General features: G+C 37.3%; 1 protein-coding gene and 1 long non-coding RNA gene across 2 annotated transcripts in view; both read right to left on the bottom strand.

Annotated features, from left to right (window-relative positions):
- The window catches only part of lrp1bb (low density lipoprotein receptor-related protein 1Bb), a 264,366-nt gene that overhangs the window by 201,289 nt on the left and 40,169 nt on the right, over positions 1–22,908 (bottom strand). The gene's annotated exons all lie outside the window — the stretch shown is intronic.
- On the bottom strand, positions 975–5,550 carry LOC119903892. Its single transcript, XR_005444628.1, has 2 exons — positions 5,490–5,550; positions 975–1,353 (listed from the first exon to the last, which is right to left on the bottom strand). It is a non-coding gene; the product is annotated as an uncharacterized LOC119903892 (long non-coding RNA).

Genomic DNA, 22,908 nt, shown 5'->3' with positions numbered 1-22,908 from the left:
TTGTGGTGTGAAATCATGACCTATGACCACTCATTAGCTTTTTTTCAGTCTTGACTTCAACTACATTTTAGTGTGAATCTGTTGTCAAGATTCGCAGTGCTCACTGCAGCAGTTGAATCACAACTGCTCATTATTTTTGCAATGCACAGGTTACGCAAGCATTTCCAAAGGGACTTTAAATCTTAAATGCAATCTGAAGCAAGAACTAAAATTGACAACAGACAATAAAATGATGGACCATCTGCCCTTTAACTTTGCATAGAGGTCACATTTTAAAATAGAATAAATTTTTCCATGAGGGACTCTGAATATCACAGCTTTGGGGATTTTGTGTCAGCCTACTGTATGCAAGTTTGATAGAGCCTTTAACTCTGTAACGTGGTGCTTCTGTAAAATAAGAAAGAGATGGCATGTAAGTGATGAAGTTCCACTGTTTTCATTGATTGCTAATATAAAAGGGAGCTGGTATTCTGTACAGAAAATGGTACAAATGATTTGGAATTTTCAATTAAAATCAGTTACAAAACTCAACAGATCCAACTGTTTAATAAACACAGCAGAGAAAAAAAGTTTCAAAAAGACAGTGGACTGGTTGTGTCAGTTTGAAAATAAAAAAAAAGTCCACTTTCAAATATTATATTACATATAAATTATAGTTATTCTCTTTGAGATAACGGAGATTCAGTTTCTATTATATTACAACTCCCTTTGGGATGAAGGCAGTTACTTAGATATTAGAGTTAGATTTGAAGAAGTGTTTGCACCAGTCACTAAAATATCACTATAAAAAAAAAAGTGAAAATTAATAAAGTTATCTGTAAGCAAATGCAGACAGATTGATATCGCTTTGGTGCTACTGTATCCATCTTTGCAAACTCATTTCAGATTGAACCGTCGGTAAAAGCTTACTCGCACATTATCAGACCTGCAAATCTTTTTCTTCTTGAGCAGCTCAGGGAGACAAGAATTAAAGGATCAAAGTATTTAATGAATAAACTGTTGAAACCTCACAGCAAACACCAATATATCATCAGTCTTTCCTGAATGCAACTAAAACGAAAGAGATTGTCTGTATTGAACACGGCTATAGGCAGTTATGAGTAAAAATCCATCAGAAAAGTCAATCAGGTCGACCTCTTTGGGGCATGAAAGTGAGTCAACAGAGGGAGGATCAGATTACTTTATTGCTTGATTAAAATCAATTTTGTGTGTCCGATGCTGAAGGTGAAGGGATGGAATGAGCAATGGGAGATTGTTAAGCATCCCCTCCTCTCTCACTACTGAGGGAGTACAATGTGAGGGTGAAAGCTGGCTGTGACAGCTCCATGACTTCAAAATTCATGGCATGTGGCACTGGGAAGAAAGAAAATAAAAAGGTCATCAGATGTGCCCGGTCATGCAAAACAGAAAGATATAATTAAAGGATTATGACTATTTTGACATGGCATGGTAACAATCACTCCAAAAACAAACAACCCATTATATTGTACGCTGCATGCAAGATCGAATTCCCTTAATTCAGTTTCATGTTTTCACTAATTTTCAACAGTACTATAATACCGTTATCTGGATGAGCTTGCTTATTTCATTGTGAAAACACATTGGATTTGGCTTTTAACCAGAGAAATATGGCAGTACCAATAAGCATTAATGCAAAATAATGTCCACTGAAAGGTGTTTCTCTAGTCTAATAAAGTGTGAAAATAACAGTCCAGCATTACTACTCTAAAAATAATGTCCAGTTGTGGTGAAATTGTGTAACTCCTTCCATTACTTATATGGTATATGACCTTTATGCAGCTAATTAACAAGGTTGCCAACAACTTGTGGATTTGGGTGCATACATACAGAACCATACATGCACTCTTTAAATGAAGCATGGGTAAATCAGACTAGCAGGAAAGGTTGTAAAACAACTTATGTGACCTTCTGGGGGGCTTGTTAAACATCGCAATCAACACAAACACAACTATGAATTATACTGCAGCAATGGGATGTAAAAAAAAATAAAGAACCAATAGATAGTGAGCTCATTAGTTCTGCCATGTAGGGGCTACGTGTTAGCAGTTAGCAGAGTCAGAAAAAAAAGAGTGTGTATTCATGTCTATGGCACACTGAGCAGATTTGAAGACAACCTTGGTGTTTGTCTTGATATCTCGATATAAAATATAAAGAATGCAAACAAAAATAAATTCTAATAAAAATGAGTGCATCTGGTTATTTTAACTCAATTAAAAACTATTTATTTTTACTCAAAAACTACATATAAACTGTCCCCAGAACTGAATTATTTTACTTTCACCGTATTGTCCAACAGTGCCTGGGGAGCAGTAATATGTTGTCATGGCAACATACTTAGAGCACAGATTCATGGGAGATGCAGTCTGTTAAATGTGATGTGACGAAAATAGGATAATCTATCAACGTGAAGAGAATTTCAAGAAATGTAACAGAAGGACTTCTAAAGTAAATGTCCTACCATAGCTATAAGACCCAGATGTGATTTATCTGGCAGGGATGTGACCAGAAACTAATCAATAAACACCCCCTCCTCCATTCAACTCTCATATAGGCACACACATATACTTGTGTCCTAATTACAGTGGATAAACTGATCTGATGATGTGGTCACCACATAAATAACATTTACACTGTCATGTTAAAAGGGCACCCAATTTACAAAATAGGCTGTAATGTTTTACAGTTCATAAAACACACTTACTTCCAACTTCAAACAAAAGACACAGATTAATGATCATCATCTTTTGGTCAGCTGCTGCTTTGAAACCAACCAGCAGCTCTTTCTCCATAAGGCCTTTTACTCTCTGCCTCTGTCATCTCTCTATCAAGGGCATTGTAGCTCCTAAAATGAAGCCTCATTCATAAAACTAAATTCACTTTAGCTATCCATAGCCGATTACAGTGTTCACCAAATTTTGTAGCCATCAGTGGGCACATAGAGCTCTATGATACTACTGTATAGACTGGACAAAAAAGGAGATTGCTTGGAGAAAAGTAAGGGGGGGAAGTTGGACAACCTGGTAAGTTCTGAAAATATGTATATGTTATTTGATTCTAGCAGTTGTACTTTATTATGAAATAAGTTTGCACATCATAGCCCTGATCAATCCGAACGCCATTCAGAAAACACGCATTTTAAGTTACACAGTTAAGTTGTTTGCTTGTTGTCTTGTGAAACCGACGAAACAAAGCATTAATTCAGACTTTTAAAGCAACATTATGTAGTAATTTTATCTTAAAATAACATGTCAACTTAAGTCTCTTTACCTCTAACACGTTATGTCCATAGAAGCTGCTGAGCCCAGTAAATGTTGCCTGCTCGCCCGACTCCGGCTCGACACCACCAGCAGCGTAATCTTGCGTGAAACTTGGTTGGAAAGCCAGACAGCAGGCTAAACCTCTGACTGTGAAACCCCAGGCTGATTTGCTCAAGTCAACAACTTTGCTAACACAGCCAAACATCTAGCAAGCGCAACAACAACAGACTCAGCAAGCCAGCTAATAACTAGTCCAACAGCAAGAAGGCCAACTCGGCTTCTGTGTTGCATACTTTTAGCTCATGCCAACGAGTAAAAAACGGTCCGATAACTACTCTTCTCGGGTCTTTTGATCGGTCACTCTCTTTCTCTTCCTCGCATTTTTCGATAATGTCTTGGTCTCTTCTACCATGACATCTATACTGAGAATACCGAGCTAGCTTCTTCCAGAGAACTTACATTGTATATTATATACTTTTTGCTCCTTCTTGTAGCTTGCTGAGGAGTTGAGTTGGTGCCGTAAAGCATTACGCCATTGCCACGAAACGTTGTTTGTGCATAGGACTCAAATGTCACATAACGCCAATAACCAGCACCTCGGACCAGAGTGGCAATGACAGAGACACCACTCACCCTATTACAAGTCAGTGTATCATCAAAATTATTTTGAAGCTGTTATTCTAAGATAAAATTGCTACATAGTGTTGCTTTAAGCAACAACAAATTCTGTTTATTATTTCATAATCCAGTAGTTGCTTTCTGCAGGAACACACCATAATGTAACACCATGAAATCTTGTAATTACCAAATTCCATTCCGGTGCAAATACTTCTGAAAACATTATAAGAATATTTAAACCCCAAACACTTAACAAACATTACAAAAACAATAAGAAATGTAATACAAATTATACGAGTTCGAGACTGTATCACCAAGTTTCAACGATGTTGAGTCCACTGTGACTAAAATGGTGTGGCTGAAATAATGAGCTGCAAAGATATAGGAATTTAAGCTACATTGTCACCAAACTGTATCAAAGTTTAACATAACTTTAAAGTGCGAGTTTGCTAATTAGATCCTGGCAAAATATCTCCGGAACAGTTACAGGGGACCCCCAGGATTCTCAAAGTTAAATTTAAGACTTTTTAAGACCTTTTTAATACAACCTAGGAACTTCACTGCCGTTTAATGGAAAATCTGTGTTAATTTTAAGCCTGAGAAAATTATTTACGAAGTTACATGAATTTAATAAAACATTTTATTATAATACATTCATATTTAACACACTATAGCTTGGGGTGTGTTTGTACTTTAATAAGATAAAATTAATCAAGGACGTCACTTTGTGTTGAAAAAGTGGTGGGGGCATAAGGGTCCAGATTATGGGTGTGACGATACACTTAGCTCACATGCACGATTCACAATATTAGGTTCAGAAGAACAAGACAAGAAGATATTTTAACACTATTTGATTAAATATTCAATGCTGAAATATATTTAAATAGGGGTCCCCTAGAAAATCTTGAGCACTAAACACTTAATTTCCTGCATTCTGGAGACATTTTCTGCACCAAATTATAGTAGAATTGTCTTTATTTAATTAAAGTGATTCAGATGTTTTTAGCTTAAACTTTTTTGAACAAATGCACATTTGTTTCTTTTATCTTTAAATTGCATTGCATGTTTTCTAATTGTGCAAATAAACCTTTCTCAAAGTATTTTCATTTGTTTTTTAACATTTCTTGTTGCAAGCCATTTTTCAGAACATATTTAACAAATGCTTTTAAAAAAAGTAATGGAGACATGTCCCCAGTATCCACAGTGTAAATGAAACCTATGGAATGAATACAATATTTGTTCACTAAGAACTATTAAAGGGGTGAAATCAAAAATACAAACAAATTGTGTGGTATGAGTTGTTGCAATTAGTTACACCTTGGCTAGATAAGGTCATGTAATATAATATGCTAATTGCTTCAGTGATTATTCATCCTGTTCTGTTTTTCTAAAGCATCTAAAGGCTGCTTGAAATATAGTATTATATAGTATTGGCTTGAAAGCAGCAGGGATAAGGACTTGGGCTCCGGTTTGTTTTTCCCTCGTTCCAGTGATCGGCGCACCTGGGTGACGGAACTTTAATGTGCGTTAGTTTGATGTTTCCATTCACATAACGTTAGCCTACGACAGCGGCGGTCCTCGTCTCACACACACCTGTCTCTCTGTTGCTGTTGTATCATTCACTGACCAGTAACCTGCAGCGCGTCTCCCAGCTCTGCTGTTCCATTAGCGCCACAGTGTGACTAGCGTAAAGCCGTAAACACTGACGTAAACAGGAACGTCACCTGTACTGCCGTATAAGATCAGAGTCACACCAAACGGAGTATATTATGAAGTCTCACACACTCAAAGTATTAATTTATGACGTTTGGCATTAATTAAATCCTACGAAAGGACAAGAAAAAATTGAAGACCTTGGTAAACAACATTTAATACTTTGGTAATGAAATTTAAGACTTTTTTAAATACTTTTAAGAGTTAATCCAGGGGTAACACTATTCTTAAAAATAAGACATTTACCCCACATCTAATGATTACGTGTAAAGAAAATTAACAACTGATCTATAACTACATTTACTCTGTTTGCTGTGTATCTTATTCATATCATAGGGTTATTATTTCTTAGAAAATATCTTATATTGTTTAAATGACTTATTTACTTTATGATTATTCCATCAAAATATTTAATATAACTAAAATTATAATTTTTAAAATAAAATTGAAGTATCATGAAATGAATTCATCCAGCTTTATTTGATTTTTAATCATTTTTTGTCATAGTTTTATGAATGAGTTTTAACTATGTGTCCTGTTCAGAGGTTTTCTAAATAAAAGGGGACAAATAGTACAAATGTGAAAAAAATCTGTTATTGTTTTAGTAACAACTGCAGCCCAAAATTTATAACACAGAACCAAACCAATATGTAGTCACCACTGCTGAACTACTTTACTGTTTAATGAGAAATAATAAACTCACCTTAAAAACAGTTTGAAGCCATGTGCTTTTACCACTCTTACCGTGCACACATCAATAAATGCAAAAAGCTGTGTGAAAGATGCACATACAGTATAGGCTTTTCAACAGAAGTTTGCCTTTTAGTACTGAATGATTTAATGTGTGCACATCTGAAGATGTAATAAAGAATTTCATTTTTACAGATAAGGTGTTTCCAAAGGTGTTGACTCTCTCTGGGCCTTGTGAAAGTCCTGTTGATACGTTTTTTATGGAATCTAATTAACAATGAAACACTCACTATGAGCTTAGTCTTAGTCAAACATGAAAACCAGGCTACAGGCGAGTCATATCAAAGACAAATTTCTGATTCTAAAGAAGGAACCATTAGACCAAAGGAAGGAAGGAAAGTAATATTTATAATAATTATTTAGGCTATTTGGTTCAGAGGGGTACTTGAGGTAAAAAGAACAAAGGAGCAGTTGCTTGAGCCACTATTGAACTCTGTATCCTGTAGGGGTGGGAATTGCGGGGTACCTCACGATACGATATATGATACATGGCTCAGGATAACGATACTATCACGATACAGTAATTCTGAGTTAATCGATAGACAATCCTAAAATGATACATCACGATATCTGTGTAACTATGAATACAAAATTTACTGAATCTTTGTACAGAAAATACAAATTGCTACACCTAAGTCTAATATGTGCTTCACATTATATTAATAACTGTTCAGTTACACAGCATTGTGCTGCCCTTTCTCCACCTAGTGATAGCTGTAATTTTAGGACAGTGGAAATTTTGGGTTTGAGTTTTAACCCTTTGGGGTTGCTGTAGCTAGTCTGTGTGGCGTGCTGAAGCAGTGGAGTAGCAGATCAAGCCAGTGAAGGTAGCAGCTCTTTTTCATTTCACACAGAGCTCAGGAAACATATGTACTTTAAGTATTTGCGCAATATGTCACTCAGGATGTTAACCATGTGAAGCAAAATGTGTGGTTTAGATTATATTATCGCAATGCTAACCGTCCAAGTGCTATTTTTTTATTTTATGTATCGATAATGATGAGCTTGAATATCGATACAGTATCACAGACAAATGTATAACGATATATTGCTGTATCGATTTTATGCCACACCCCTCGTATCCTGCACAACCCCCTTACCTGGCACAGTACTATATAAAAAGACATTTAAAATATTATGAGTATGACTGGGTATTTCATGCTTGGTGTCAGGAGTCCATCACAGGGCTAACAATGATAAACTGACACTCATAGGTATGTACTGTAATAGCAAATTTGGCTGTCCAGTCCCCCTGACATGATATTATTGTTTATCGTCTCCCTTCAATTAGGCAGGCTGATCTGTCGGCTTCAGTCCATCTGTAGTATGGGCGGTATTTTCCCTTGCCTCATTTCCTTCACTGACATGTTTTGCCATTCTCTCAAAGACTTTTCAGCTTTGTCTTGCTTGTTGTTCAATGAATTATAGCAGGTCCTGCTTGAAAAAGTAGCTGAAAGCTTTCAAGCTTTGCAAGGCAAATGATAGCAATTCCTGCTCTTGAAAAGATGAGAAAGGCTTTCAAGCTTTCAGACATGACAAGTAAAGAGAGGGTTTTGTACTTTGTATGGGTACTCAACTTACTCACTGAGTGGCAAACAGAAAATACTATAATGGCACTTTGATGCAAAGTCTGGAGGACATCGTTATGGGGGTGCTCTTTTTGGAGGTTCTCTCGTTTAGTATCCTGTTTAAAATCGAAAACCATGACAAAGAACCTAGAACAGTTGAAAAAGTGTGTGTGACTGTGGAAATGTAAAAGAAAAAATGTTAAACCTTTTTATTAGACATCCTCTAATGAATTAAACTGCATATAAAGAAAAGGCAAAACTTTATCTTGAATGACATTAGCTGTTTAATGAAATATTATTTTAAAAGTGTTCACCTCACATCGTCTCCCTTCTTGGGGTTGTTAAAGAGGTGGTATTATGCTCATTTTCAGGTTCAAAATCCTATTTAGAGGTTGTACCAGAACAGGTTTACATGGTTTAATTTTCTGTCTCTACATCACAGTAACAACTTTATGTCCACTGACTGCCTGAAGTGGAGCTAGTATTTGGAAGGGAGAGGAGAGGTATGTGCTGGAGCTCAGTGTTTTTCCACCGGTGTTTTTGAGGGTGTGTCACTCCGTGAACATTATAAAACGTATTTTCATTGTGACGTCACAAGAAAGGAAAGTAAAGGCTGGACTACAAACATGCTCTTTTCAGGCAGTTCAGAGCAGTGTTTTCTGTGGGAGATGGGACCCCTTTGGGCTGGACTTTGGGCTTTTTTACTTTGCAAACCTAGTACATGCACAAAAAGATATATAACTCAATAAAGGAGAGGGAAAAAGCCAAAAACCATAATACCACCTCTTTAAAAGCTTGGCTGTCAGTGAGGTCTAAATGTAAGCCATGGGTTGTTTCCACTGCTGCTTTTCAGAGGTACAACATAGCTACTAGCTGTTTTGTGAGGCTTGAATAAGGGTTGGCATTTTGCTATTCCTCCAAGACACAGTTGTGATGCCAACACAGTGCAAGCACAGCAGGGTGGTGGAAGGAGACATGAAATGGTCATTCAGAATTGAAGTTGTTCAAAGTGAATCAATGTAATCAAAAAAAAAAGGAGGAGTACGCTAGTGTGAGTACAGATTCACCCTCCTTGTGGGCAATATTGCCTAAACAAGACAGTGATGATGCAATATGAGGCGAATCAAAGGAACACAGTTCAATATTAAATGGTACAAGCACATAACATATTCTTCGCTGAACTCCCAAGGCAACATTGTGGCAACACCGATAGGAAATTATTTTTGGCACAGAGAGCCTTCTCGCTTAAATCCTGTAGAAAAAAAAGCCCTACAGGTAATATGTACTTACATCCAGTGTTAAGTATAACCATGACTCATTTTCACCAAACATCTGCATAGGAAAGAGGTGTGGTGCTACCAGACTCAACATATCACTGTACCTCTGTGACTGATTTTACAGTATGCAGAAACACTCTATCCAATTCTATATGATGTGTAGTTAAGCGTTTGTGATGTGTTTCTTTCAAACATGCCAGGTATAGCTTCCCCGACATTTTCACATCAGCCAAGTATGAACAATGAAATTAAACATTGAGAATCAGAGTCTCGGGCCTCGAGACACGTACTGAGGGTTGAGAGGCATGAAAACAAAATTTCACTGACTAAAAGAAACAACCTTAAGAAGATGAAGGGTTTTGTGAGTAAAGGATGATAGATGTTGACAGCCACAAATGTGTCATGCTTAGAAGCCCAAGTGCAACAAAAGAAGAGCAAACATTCTCTAGAGAGCAGGAAATAGTCCCGCATACTGGAATCAGATTTGTTTGACTAAAACTATAGCTGTGTGAACATGAATGCAAAACATATTTCAAACAGCCCAAATAAGGGTTTTTGTAAATTTTACTAAACTGATTTTAGTACAATATGAAAATAGATAAGACAATCAATGGACTGAATTTCAACTCAACCTAGCACCACAACCAGCCTGTATACCTGTTACATCAGGTCAGATCGATGCTGTTTATAAATTCTGGCCCTGCGACTAGCTTTGTTTTACATTTGTGATGCAGTAAGAGGGGATGTGGAGGTGTATATTTAATAAAGAAGACTATTCATATATATGAATTACACTGCATGTGTGATTTAGTACCATAGAGCTAATATCCACGTAACCATTGATGTTCATATTAATTCCAGATTTACATTTAACCACTGTATGTAAAAAAATAATAATAATAAATAAAGCTTCCTAGTGGCTAAAAGGTGTCCTTAAAATCCATGCACAAAATTCCAAAACCACTCAATTTTGAATTAATTATTTCCATAGAGCAGTTGGTTTGTAGCAGATACAAACATAAACAATGAAACCTAAAAAGAAGCAAGGGAAGACAAGGTAAAATACAAACTAGCAGATACAAGAATGCAATGCAAACAAGCTTATAATGAGTCATGTTCAGTAATAAGATAGCTGATAGATAAAGGGCTGTGTATTTATTTGACCTCTTAGGCAGATAATACGCAATACCTGAGGGAGGATCTACCATGGAGTGGATAGTTAGTCTGAGTAGTATTTTGCAGAGCCTGTCTATCACAGAGCTCTGACAGAGATATCTGCCTACCCACTATGATCTGACTGGATGCTCAATAAGGCTGTCTAGGCCAATACCGCACATATTACTTATTTATTCCAGCATCCTTTGCAATATGCTCCATCACACTGTGTAAATGAGTACATGTATGCATGTATGTGTACCTGTATATCTCATCCACTTACGACACGTACTTAATAACGATAATAATTTTACTCCTGCGTCCTTTTTACTCTTCTCATTGCACTATTGTCTCAATCTGCCTATATTGTTTTTGTCTATAGTGTATATACATGTGTTCTCTATACTGTAGCCTGTGTGTGATTTTATTATTGTATTATTATTGTATTGTAAGTAAGCACATCGTGAGCAATGTGTAATCCTGAGTCAAGTTCCTTGTATGTGTACACATACCTGGCAAATAAAGCTGATTCTGATTCTGATATTTGTAGTTGTAAAACAAATAAATCATAGAAAAAGTCAGAGCTGACTTACACATACAATCAAAGTTTAGTCAGTTCTAAGGAAACTAAGCTTCCTTAGGCAATACATTCACCGCTGAGGAATCAGTGTGTGCTTCAAATGACAGTTTGTTGTCAGGGATGAATGCCTATTTAAAGAGCCGACATTCATGCCCTTTATACTGGTTCTTTGGCTGGGCATGGGGCTCCTGTCTAGAATCTATCCCCAATCGTATGGTAGACAATAAGAAAGTCATGATAAATTTTGTAATTCGGTAAAAAAACTCACACCCACAACAAGTTACTTTAATCTGTACATAAAATATGAAACAAAGGGGAAATAACAAAGCCCTGAAGTATTGCAGTAATTAACATTAACAGAGCTATGAAGACACATAAACGTCTGTTTTACAAACCTTGTCTTGTCTTGCTATTCAGTTATTTTGCACAACGTTTTAAAATAAGGTTAATCATGTACTCAGAAACCTTTTCTTGTTAGTAAATAAAATGTGATGCTAATGATACACTTAAAAACATTCAGGAGTTCAATTTGACTTCAAGAGTCTGTATATAAAACTATACAAGAGAAAAGTCCTGTTATAGCTGATGCTTTGAAATCCCTTTTAATATTTTTTTCAAAAATATTTTTGTTATTACAAAAAATTCAGGGTTAATATCATTCTATTGAACACATTAGTGTCTTAGGACATCCATTAAAAAGTCACTTAATTTGTTGAATAAATTTAGCATTTATTTAGAGGCAATATAAAAATCTATACAGCATGTCTCATTAATAATATCCAGAATAAAAAAATATATATGTAAAAACATACATAGCAAAGCTGTTATACTTTGTGCATGAAAATTCTGGATGGGTTACAACCCTTACATACTGCCGTAAATATGCAGACATAGTCAGCACTTGCTAGCATAACATTTACCTTGCTAGTTAATAGGCGTTGTGGGAATACTGGTGATTTAACATTTCCATTATGTAGGGAGCATTAGGCAAATAACACAATCCCAGTTATTAGATTTTACTCAGTCATCATGACAAGTAAAGTAAGCTTTCATTTTTCAGAATGTGAGTCAGTTATCAAAAGCCTCTCAATACTTAACCCAGTTTCAGTGTGTAAATTCACTACTTCGTGGCATTAATTTTCAAGAGCGAATGCTTTTCAGCAGAATTTAAAAACGTAAATCCCTATTGTGTTCCAGGTCCTGCATGTTCAAATTCCACTCATAGTTTTCACCACAGATGTGCAAAGACAAAAAAAGGACCCACACGGGGGGAAAAAGACATGTCTAATATCTGATTGGATTTGTCACCCATGCACATGACCATAGGCAGAAACATGCTGTAGTAATTTCACACCAAAGCGTGGCTGATGTTATGGCACTTTACCACGTTGGTGAGTGTAGGGGAGAGTTCCAGTTCAGCAAGACCCTGCTTACTATGACCCAATCTGCCCTATTTTCTCTTACCTATGCACTGACCCCACATGATGAATACTCCCCGAGAGAGAGAGATAGAGAGAGGGACAGAGAGAGAGCGAGTGAAACAGGCCTGTTGTTATTGATGTTGTCAATAACAACAATAACCCCACACACCACCAAGGATTCACGCATGCACCATTCAGCTCACTGTAGAATTTCAACAAACAGCTTTCAGACATTGTGTGGGATCTCCCTCAAACACAGCTCATAATTTTGGTCATTATTACTATTATTAATCTATAGTATAGTCAAGAAGTAACGGCATTGCTGATGACTGATACTCTGAACCATGTTTTTATTGTTCTTTTTTTTTTGTTTTTTAGCCAGTTTACCATCTGTTGCTGCAATAAGTCATGAGTTAATAATCAATAAAGAAATACACTCTGCTAAAAGGCATCAAATGTCTCAAACACCTATCTGTAATTAAAAATCAGTTCAGTGAATGTCCTCAGCGTCGAGTAGAAATAATCTGATAAGACTTCCTTGTTCATTAAAGACTGAAGCCAAAAAAAGGCATCCCTGTTGGCAGCATGTTCGTGCCACCTGCTCTGTGTATGAGGCCGAGCCTGTGAACACCAGCGGTCAAAGTGTCTCTCCACCAATGGGCAAACGGCCATCTGAAGGTGATAGACTCCACTGGCCTGAGGCCTGCGTGAGTCACTGACTCTATGTCCTCACCACCAACAACGAGTTACTCCAGAAACTGCATAAGTTCCCCAGGCAAGGTGACTCTTGTCCCCACTCTTCTCGCCTAAAATGATTTTTCCCCCCACTTGGCATCTTGAACACCCCCTCGCCACACACCGCAATGCCACTTCTCACAGTTCCTTAGTGACCACAGCACAGATCCTGAATTATTCCAGTGTTTTAAGCAATGCTCCACATCTTTCACTGTGTACATCAGGCTAATCTTGGACATCACACGTGTTTTTAGAGGCACATGCTGACAGTCAAGCTTCCATTTTAGCAGGAATAAAGACAGTGAGATGTTATTGGATTCTCTGAAAGCTGATAAGTGGGACTTTCTGCTTAGATTATTTCGTTACATGTGCTTCTATTCGTTTCAACAGCAGCAATGAGAAGTATAAGTCACCCCCTAGTGGATAATGTGCTAACATTTGTGTTAGATCAACTGTCAACTTTGAGTTTGCCTGTAGTCAGAGACAGGGATGCAGTGGCAAAATCCCTGATCACTACCTAGCTTCCCTATCGTAAAAATGAAAGTTACAATATGCTAACCATAGTTATGTTTAATGAGGTGTCCAGCCGGGCAAGGGATTTCTCCTATGAGTTGACAGTACTCAAAATTAGTCAACTCCTAATTTTCCTACTGTGTTTAAAAGGCATGTTCTGTTTGGTTGCTTCTCCTGGTAAACTGCTATATTTTTTATGACCATTGAAAAAAATCAGTTGATGTTTTTTTTGTTGCTATATTACATTGTTTGTTCACACGCTATTAAATCACTGTTGCATGGTGTTAATTGATGACAGAAAGCAAGGAGGTAATTTACACTGAGGGCGGGGAGGGGCTTCACTTTTACATTTTAAATTTGATTTACACTTTAGAATCTCTCTAAACAATGCCCCTTTGACTGGCCAGGCACCTCCAGTTGAGAAAAGTTCTGAGTTGATCAAAAAGTCATCCTCTCATCTGGTTTGCCTTTAGCTACTGTGGACCCACAGCAGTAAGCTTTACAAGCAGCGGGGAGTGCTTTATGGACTTTTCTCTATTTGCTCTATCTATGAAGTGCTCTATTAGCCTGTGTTTTGGCTCCCAGGCTACAGGCTAAAAACTACTGTGACCTTCTCTGCGTGTTTGACTTTATGTAGTGATCGTGTCTTCCTCAGAGTCAAAAGGTTTGAAATTTATTTGTACTGTTAAAGGCTGTATATCAATCAGCGTGCTTTAGTCCTTTTTACCACCTGATGTCGACAAGCAACTGATTCAGCTGCACATTGCTGGAAGATGCGCAGAGAACCTCTTTTCATGCAATGTATTATTATAATATTTTAAAAAGAATTGAACTTCAAAGATAAAGCAGTAAAGCACAGAGTTCAGCAAAGATGCAAATAGAACATTATTTGTCATTAAGTGCCAGGTCTCAAAGTGTGACATTTAAATAGTGTTTGTGCAATAATAAAATACCTCCGAAGATTCAGTTTTTACTTTATTTTATTTACTTTTTATTTATTCAAGAACTCATGACTTTACTTTAGATTTGTTTTTGGTTTTTTTGACAGATTTCAGCATTGGAGTACCTTGAATAACCCTGCTGACAAGCGAGGAGTGAAAGGTAACCCCGCAATTTCTGGATGCATACTTCTTAAGAGTAACCTGTGGCATTTGCTGCAAAACTGAAGCAGAATTTCTTCCATGTTGCTCTACCTCATGGCAGATGCTAGTCAAACATAGCAGCCAGTCCGTGGGACACAGAATAATGCTTTCCTGCCTAAGAATATAACAGCATTTCCAGTTTTCTCTCCATGCAAAGCTCCGTTTGGCCTTTTGCTGCACATACAGACATACTCAAAATGTGCAGTACGGGCAAGGCTGAGATGAAAGAAAAGCCCTCCAGTCTTAACAAGGAAAATGTAGCTTCAAGGGCAAATTAGCTAAGAGCATCCTCAGAGGGATGGATGGAAATGGAATGATAGAGGTCTAGAATTAATATATTCTGCATGTTTTAGTTAATCTCTAGCTGCACTAGTCCTGCGAGAAAATGCAAAGTGCTGAAACTAAAGCGACAATGCAAGAATAATTGCTTTGGTGCCTAACAAGAAATTAGTTTAAATATTTTTCACGGACTCCAAAATTACTCCAATTCACTGCTAAATGACTACTTTGGACAGTTTTTCACAGAATGAGTGAGGATTGTGGAGAATGCGAGTTCCTCCACAGTAACCTTGGCGCAAGCATATGCACATAAACTGGAGAAATGAGAAACTGCGACTCAGATGGTAAAAGGATGAAATGGTTTGAAATGGATACCACTGTGCAAAATAAACTGAAATATTACCTCTGAGTATTATTTAAAAACTTATTAGTGTTTATGTTTATGTTAAAACGCATAAAAGTAATTCTTAAACAAATAAACAAAATTGACATTCCCTGAATTGCACAATTAAAAAAAACATGATTTTAGTTTATTTTATTTTATTTGAATGATTTATTTTAAGAAACAAATTAGATATCTTATCTAATGTCTTACTTTTCCTCTGATTTGTCTGTGTCTGTACCTTTTGTCCACCAAACAATATCTTCTCTCTTGCTTCAACCTCCCCAACAAGAACTTAAATTTCACAGTTGGTCTCCATGCAGTCATTATGTATTTTTAGTGGTCTATCACTAACTACTTACAGGCAACGTTGGCCGTTAAAAAGGTGCGACAAGAAGCTTGCTCACGTGGCCAATTTTCATGTCGACTGTGATTTGTAAAAAATCAGCATGGGACGTGCAAGTGCACTGTGTTATAACTTTTTACGTAAGCACTTTTTGTGTTTCGTCCTTTTGACGTGAATGCCATCCACAGTTTTATAAATGAGGCCTGTCAAATGTGAAGATTAAGTGTTGAGACAAAACACACTGCCCAGTTTGGTAATCACCCCCATCCACTCCACACAGACTTGATGAATGGTTCTAATCAAGTGACATCTCCCACTGAAATGGCCCCACACAGACCTCACCTAATAACACTGACAAACAACTCCAAATGGAATATTAATACACAGGATTCCTCTCTGGGCTCCCTTGTTTGGTTGGCAGCCATTTGATGAGATTAAGATGAATTTAAACATACAGATTCTGAGCTACTTATAGCAACTTGTAATTATAAGCCCAGACTGGTTCACATCTGACTAATATCCACTAGCAATGAATCCATTTATTGATCACCGTAGGACAGTGTGTAAGAGACCATAGAGGTCTTCAGCACTTCAATGCCATTTTTGTGAGCCTGTCACCTGTTTTTTGCCGTAAGAATGTGGATCACCTCCCAAATGAGGAACAAGTCAGTCCAACTGTCACATAACATCTTTAGCATCTGCAGCAGCTCATTCACTGCTATTACCTGACTTACCCAGGGTCCTTGAAGTTAATGGTATAATGGAAAAATATTTTAAAAGTCATAGTGCTCAGTAAATATTCTGCAGCTCTATGGTTCAACCTCTGGTGGAAGACTAGCTCCAAACAGAAAGCCTCCCTCCCCATTTGTGACATATAGCCTGCCCGTTCCTCTCCACTAGCATCCACCATCTGGTAATGCCTCTCCATCTGGACCACTTGCCTACTTGGCAAAAGTTGTACTGTCCCCTTGTCTTCTGATGTGAAAACAAATCTGTTTGTGCAATTTTATTCTAAGTTGTTAACGTAATACTAAGGATGGGGAGTGTCATCTGCTTTAAGTTGCCCTCCGCTTGAAATGCATGTTTAATGGAAAATTAACACTTAACCTCAATATCTAGAAATAACAATAACTTTTTCCCCATGCAGCTGCAGGATGTAAAAGAAGGTGCAGTGTTGGTGGGTCCACTTTTGTCTGTATGTGCTCAGTTTATGACATAATTTCAGATTTTGCACTGGAAGTCACAAGGAAATGGAATTTCAACGCTTCACCGTTTCCCTGCTTCTATCCAGAAACTCTATATGACTAAAACATCAGAATGTAAAGAGAGTGTGTTCAAAAGCAGATTAGATGGACTGGAATAATGATACACAGTAACATGGATGTGAACAATACACTGAAATATGTTGTGTAACCTTATCCTGTCACAAATACCACATTACAGAAAACAAAAGCATTATAGCCACTGGAACACAACAGAAAATAGAAAACATGTTGGCTTGTTTGAGGGAACCCATGAAGCCAATGAGATGGACATCAGCATTAGTGGCATAGAGGGACAGGAGTAGCTCTCTGATTCTAGACCTCTGAATTGAGCTGTTTGATGTTGTGACTTATTTTCTGGATGCTGGAAATGACACATGTCCTTGCTCTTTTTATAAATAACAAGAACATACTAAAATATTATTTTCCTATTTCAAAATTCTGCTCTACATATTTTTATTGTGCAGCAGATGCAATATTTGTTCATTCTGGAAAAAAATCTAAACAATGGTGTTAAGTTCTGATAAAGCACCCTAAGGGTTTTTCAAAGATTGCTGGGGGGAGGAGGGGAGGGCTAATCTGATGCTTAGCTCTGTGACTGTGTACATCCAGTCTGATTTAGTGCTTTCAGTTTATCTAAATTTTTAAAAAGGACTCCATGGTGGCATGTTGAAAACTTGAGATATCCTAGTCTGGTTAGAAAATATGTGCAGATAATTAACAATGCAAAGCGTGTCCTTTCTTGGGCAACTAACAGTCCATACTTCAAACTTTAATTATTGTTATCTAACACATTACATTGTGTGTGTGTGTGTGTGTGTGTGTGTGTGTGATGATTAATGTTTATATTGCAGTATGCAAAAAACACATTGTTTACTCAGGTAGACCAGTAATCAGCTACAGATGATTAGAATCACCTGAAGGTCTGTTAAACTTATGAGAATGCTAAAAGGGACACGGGAATAATGAGAACAGCATTTGTAAACACAGTTTCGTTTTGTTTTCTGTGTACTTGGAAAACTGTATTCTCTATGATTAGAGTTATCTTTGACGTGTCACAGATCAGCTCAGTTATATTTAGTTTGCTTTGGAAAGCAGTACTTCAGTGCAGTGAGAAATACTTCAAAATACGGCTGTATAATGGAATGGATTTCTATGACAGCAATAGCCTTTACTGCTATTCAGGTGATTTTGTTTTGTCCTGGCCATCCGTAGATCCAGGGACACCCAACTGTGCAGCATGACAGTGCTCACCAAGCCATCGCAAAATAAAGTGATGTGCCAACACAAAGTTCCCTACCACAAGATCAAGCTATGTGTAGGACAAACCAATCAGATGTGGGAAGAATGCAGGTCAGGTCTCAGTGTGTTAGCTCAAACAGCAGCTCTCTGCAACTCTACCCCCCTGGTGTGGAGCACTAAGCAAGTTATGTTTCCCTACGCACTGCTGGACCTCGCCTTTTAAATGATCTTCCTGAAATCCTGTGCACACTATTTGCAACAGCCTTTAACAAAAGTCAATGTCATCTTTTTGAGCTGATGTAATAGCGCCTCATTAAAATAAGTTCTTATTCAATAGATAAATGAGCCTGTTTTGCCTGTAGCCAAGATCAAGTTATCATGTGGAATCCTAGTGTGAATCAGGACTAGGACCTTAAATCTCTTCAAAAAAATGTCTTTCAAGAATATCTAAAACAAAGCCAACACACATTTAAACAATATGGCTCTAGTGTTTGCTGTCTGCATCCATCATTTGCTATTTAGGGAGTCAGGCAATGAGCCATACCTAACTTCGAGAGCTGCACCAAAAGACTCAATTTTTTTTCTATTTCTAGAGTAATGTGCCTATAATTTAGTGCATGGTAATTCTGCCTTAGGTCTCAGCTACACATTAAAAATGCACCGCACGTCAAGGCATTTGCACAACCCAGCGGGCCCATAGGAATCAGTAGAGCAGCAATCAATCCCTGCCACGGGTACTGTTGTGGAGATGACAAAAAAAGTTACCCTCTGATATTTTGGACCAAGACAATAAACATGCTTTTAGACATCCAGTTTTACCATTGATGTATTTAAGAACAGGGCTCCTTCACACCAAAGGACACAGTGAAACATTGTGGATAATAGACTAAAAACCAGGAAATGCAAAACTACTATGAGTAAGGAAGAGGGTCAAGGGAGGTTAATCCTTTTTGCTGAGCAGTTATTCACAGTTTTCAAGAAACTGAGCCAAAATATTGAATAGAACCTGCAGTTCATGATCTCAATGGTTCCAATATCAATACCGTAATAGATGGGAATAGGTAGTTATGCCGTGACACATTCCTAACGTACAGTCTTAACTGCACTAGGTTTTGGCATATGGTGTGATTAATGTGCAGACAGAGGTAGTCATTGAAAAATATATTTTTCCATTACCAGATTGGATCATTTCCTTTTATTGAAGACCGACGGTTGTACTCAAAGTCACCTCAGTTGCAGTATCTAAGAAGAATAAAGTTGTCACACCTTTTAGCGAGTCCTCTGGGTATACTGAAAGGATTGCACTGGTGCCTCGCGGGTGTGGCTGCAGGCTAGCAGGGTCTCGGAGGCTGCTTTGGGCATAAATGTTTCATCCTGGCCTCCCTCTGTGCATCAGCACTAATCACTGCTCCTCATAGATACAAACAAGCACTGACACTCTCAACTTCCTAACAACCTGATACCACTGTGTCTCCAGAATTGCTGCAGTGCAATCTTGATGTTTGCTCTTGTAAAAATATGAATCTTTTTGATATGGGATGATAGCAGCAACACTTTCAGCCATAGAAAAGCCCTCAAAACTATCAATTATCTGATATAGTCACCATCTCAGTAAAAGCTGTGTCATATTTGAACATCATCCATATACATTTAAAGCACCTTCTAGACATCTAGAAATCTCTAAGACCTATTTAGGCTATATTGCCAATTTTAGGAGTGTGATGGACAAACAGCAGTATCACTTGATATTACAGTGGGCAGGCAAAGTGGACTCCTGAAGGGCCACTCCAGCTCACAGCATTAAATTGATGTTTTGAGTAGATGGATTTATTGTATGAGGACAACGCGATTAACAGAGAGCTTCTCTCCCTCTCTCTCGTGTTTTTACACATCCAGGGTTTGTTGCCGAAATGTGCGCTGAGGAAACTCTTCCAAGAACATCAGAAGGCCTCCCCATCATGCACTGCTTCAAAAGAGCGAGGGGACCCTATTGTCACTAGCAGGTGGGAAGGTAGCAACAGTTGCACCTTGGCACGACATCCTTCATCATGTCCACCGTTTATGCAGCAGTTGGCAAGGTATGCAGGCCATGTGTTGGCTTATAAGAGGCTCATTAGTACATTGAGCATCCATAGAAATAAGATTCAAAGCCAGTACGTCCAAACAAGCTTACAGTCAAACAAGTGTAAGTCACCAGATGCAGTTGAATGACACTAATGTCAGCTAGAGTGTAGGTAGAGATGATAAGTTATGGCTACAGGGGGATATGGGTTCACCCATTTTTAAAATCAACTAAATGCACTCTTAAAATTGCCATACAAAGTCCTTGTTGTTGATAGTAACATTTTACACTTTAAAATTTAATAAGTAATTTATTTTAGATGAGGAAATAAAATCATATAGAACAACTGCTGCCACAGCACACTTGAAATCCTCCTGTCCATGTGCAATGCAACCAAGGTCCTGTGCTTCAGGACCATGGACAGCGCTTTCATCAAAGCAACCAGCATCTGAAAAAAGGTTGCGCTCTGTGCTTTCTGCCACTACTCAGTTTAGGTTTTCAACAATATATCTAAGTGAAACCTTTTTATAGACAAACACAAAAGCATCTTTTTAATCTATATTAGAAATAGGCATGACAAAAACAAATCAAGTAGCCAAAAAGGAAACAAAACAAATTATCAAAAAATCAAAAATAACATGCATTATTTTTTTACATTATTTTTAACATTTTCTATTCTTATTATCTTAACATAAGCCCCATAGAGGTATTATTGTCTATGTGGTAAATTAACTAATTAACTCTTTCCTATTTTGTAATAAAGACTATCTATAAATTGAATGCATTAAGTCACAGATGAGGGAGCACCTGGGATCATCATCCTAGGGGAACTGCTGTGAGCTAGCTCACAACTAGCATCCAATCACAAGGACGCGTTGAAGAAACAAGCAACCCAATCACAGCCCAGTAGGGTGGGGGTAGAATGTGGCACAAAATGGGTGGGGGGGAAATAATGTATCTTGTGCATGTACTTTCCAGTTTGAGAGTGACTTCCTGCTTATGGAAGACATTCTGTGGCAGTGAAAGTAATAGATAACAAGTGTATACACATATGGAAAAATGACAATGTATGTATGTGAGTGGATAGATTTTAAATGTTAAATATATGATATAGGATTTGAGAATATGTTGTATGTTTATAAATGTGAGAATGGAAAAATATGTAAGCTTTAGAATGTATGTGTGTGAGTGTAAAGAATACATATGTGTGGAAGTGTGTGTATATATATATATATATATATATATATATATATATATATATATATATATATATATATATATATATATATATATATATATATATATATATATATATATATATGGAAATATATGTGATGTGAAAAGAGAATGTGAGAGCCAGAATGAATTATAGCTTTTCCCCTCATATCAGACTGATTAGGTTAATGTAATTATAGTCCTAGTTGAATTAGGCTTCAAGATATGTGTACTCACATTATAGTCACATTACTGAAAGACAAAACCATGGAAATAATTCAAGCATGACTCTATATCTTGAGTTTTCACTGCATTTTGTGAAACATGACAATCCAGCTGCTAGAGGAGCGTGCAAAAAAAAACAAAAAAACAACACTCAATAAAAAACTTGCAATGTACCCTTCGACTGTTTTGTGTAGAAGTGCACTTGTGCAACTGTACACCAAGTGTTATTGCAATTATTACACAATAGACAAAAGGATGTACCGCAATAGTGTCATAACAGAAGGACTGGGTTTGAGGTTAACTATGCTGATTTTGTAATGTAATGCATCTTTGTCCATTTAGCTGACTATGTTCTGCAGCATGAAGGCAGGAATATTAACTGTAACTTTAACTAATGGTTGTAGGACCATGTTGAGGACTACATAAGCAGTTCTGAGTTTGCCTCTCAAAGCACTTGGCTTTTGGGAAATGTATAGCATCGACATCCCAGTTGAGTCTATTGATGCCTGCTAGTATACGCAGATAGTACCTCAAATCAAAAGCAGACCACGGATTTCTCTCAAAAAAGCTTGAAAGCTGAAACGCTGGCAAGGATAATCATATACTATAATAATAACATTTTAGCCAATTTCTCATTTTAGCCATTTTGCATCAGGCACTCACATGATAGATAATTTTTTATGTCTCTCTGCAGCCTAACTATGCCCAGTGCTACTGCAAGCCCCTGATTCCAAGCAGTCCTGAGATATTCCAGATACGTCTTAATTCAGCCATACTATTCAGGAACTAATTGCAACAACTTCTCAAGTTGCCCAGAAATGATGGACAAACAAAGTCAACTTACACATACAAAGCGGCTTAGGTTCTGTTTTGGCCATTTTCAATGATAGCGCTTATTTCTGCTTTTACTGGTGCATAGTGGCAGTAACTGGTAATATAGTATCTATATTTTCAATGATTACTAATTCTTCATTCAAGACAGTCAGCTTCAGTTGCACTTTCTTTCCAACTAGACACAAGACAAAGAATTTGAGCCTTTTTAAAGAAACCTCTCCTGTTTCCTCACTTCAATTAGCTCTGATTCTGTAGAACCAAATGGTCTTAAAAAGGACACTTGCCTCAATGCTAATTTCAAATATCACCTC

This window comes from Micropterus salmoides, unplaced genomic scaffold, assembly GCF_014851395.1.
Source record: "Micropterus salmoides isolate LMB-PRFRI ecotype aquatic unplaced genomic scaffold, ASM1485139v1 Ms_hic_scaffold_15, whole genome shotgun sequence".
NCBI lineage: Eukaryota > Metazoa > Chordata > Actinopteri > Centrarchiformes > Centrarchidae > Micropterus > Micropterus salmoides.
Note: the sequence above shows the minus strand (reverse complement) of the source record. Positions and strands in the feature narration are given on the sequence as shown.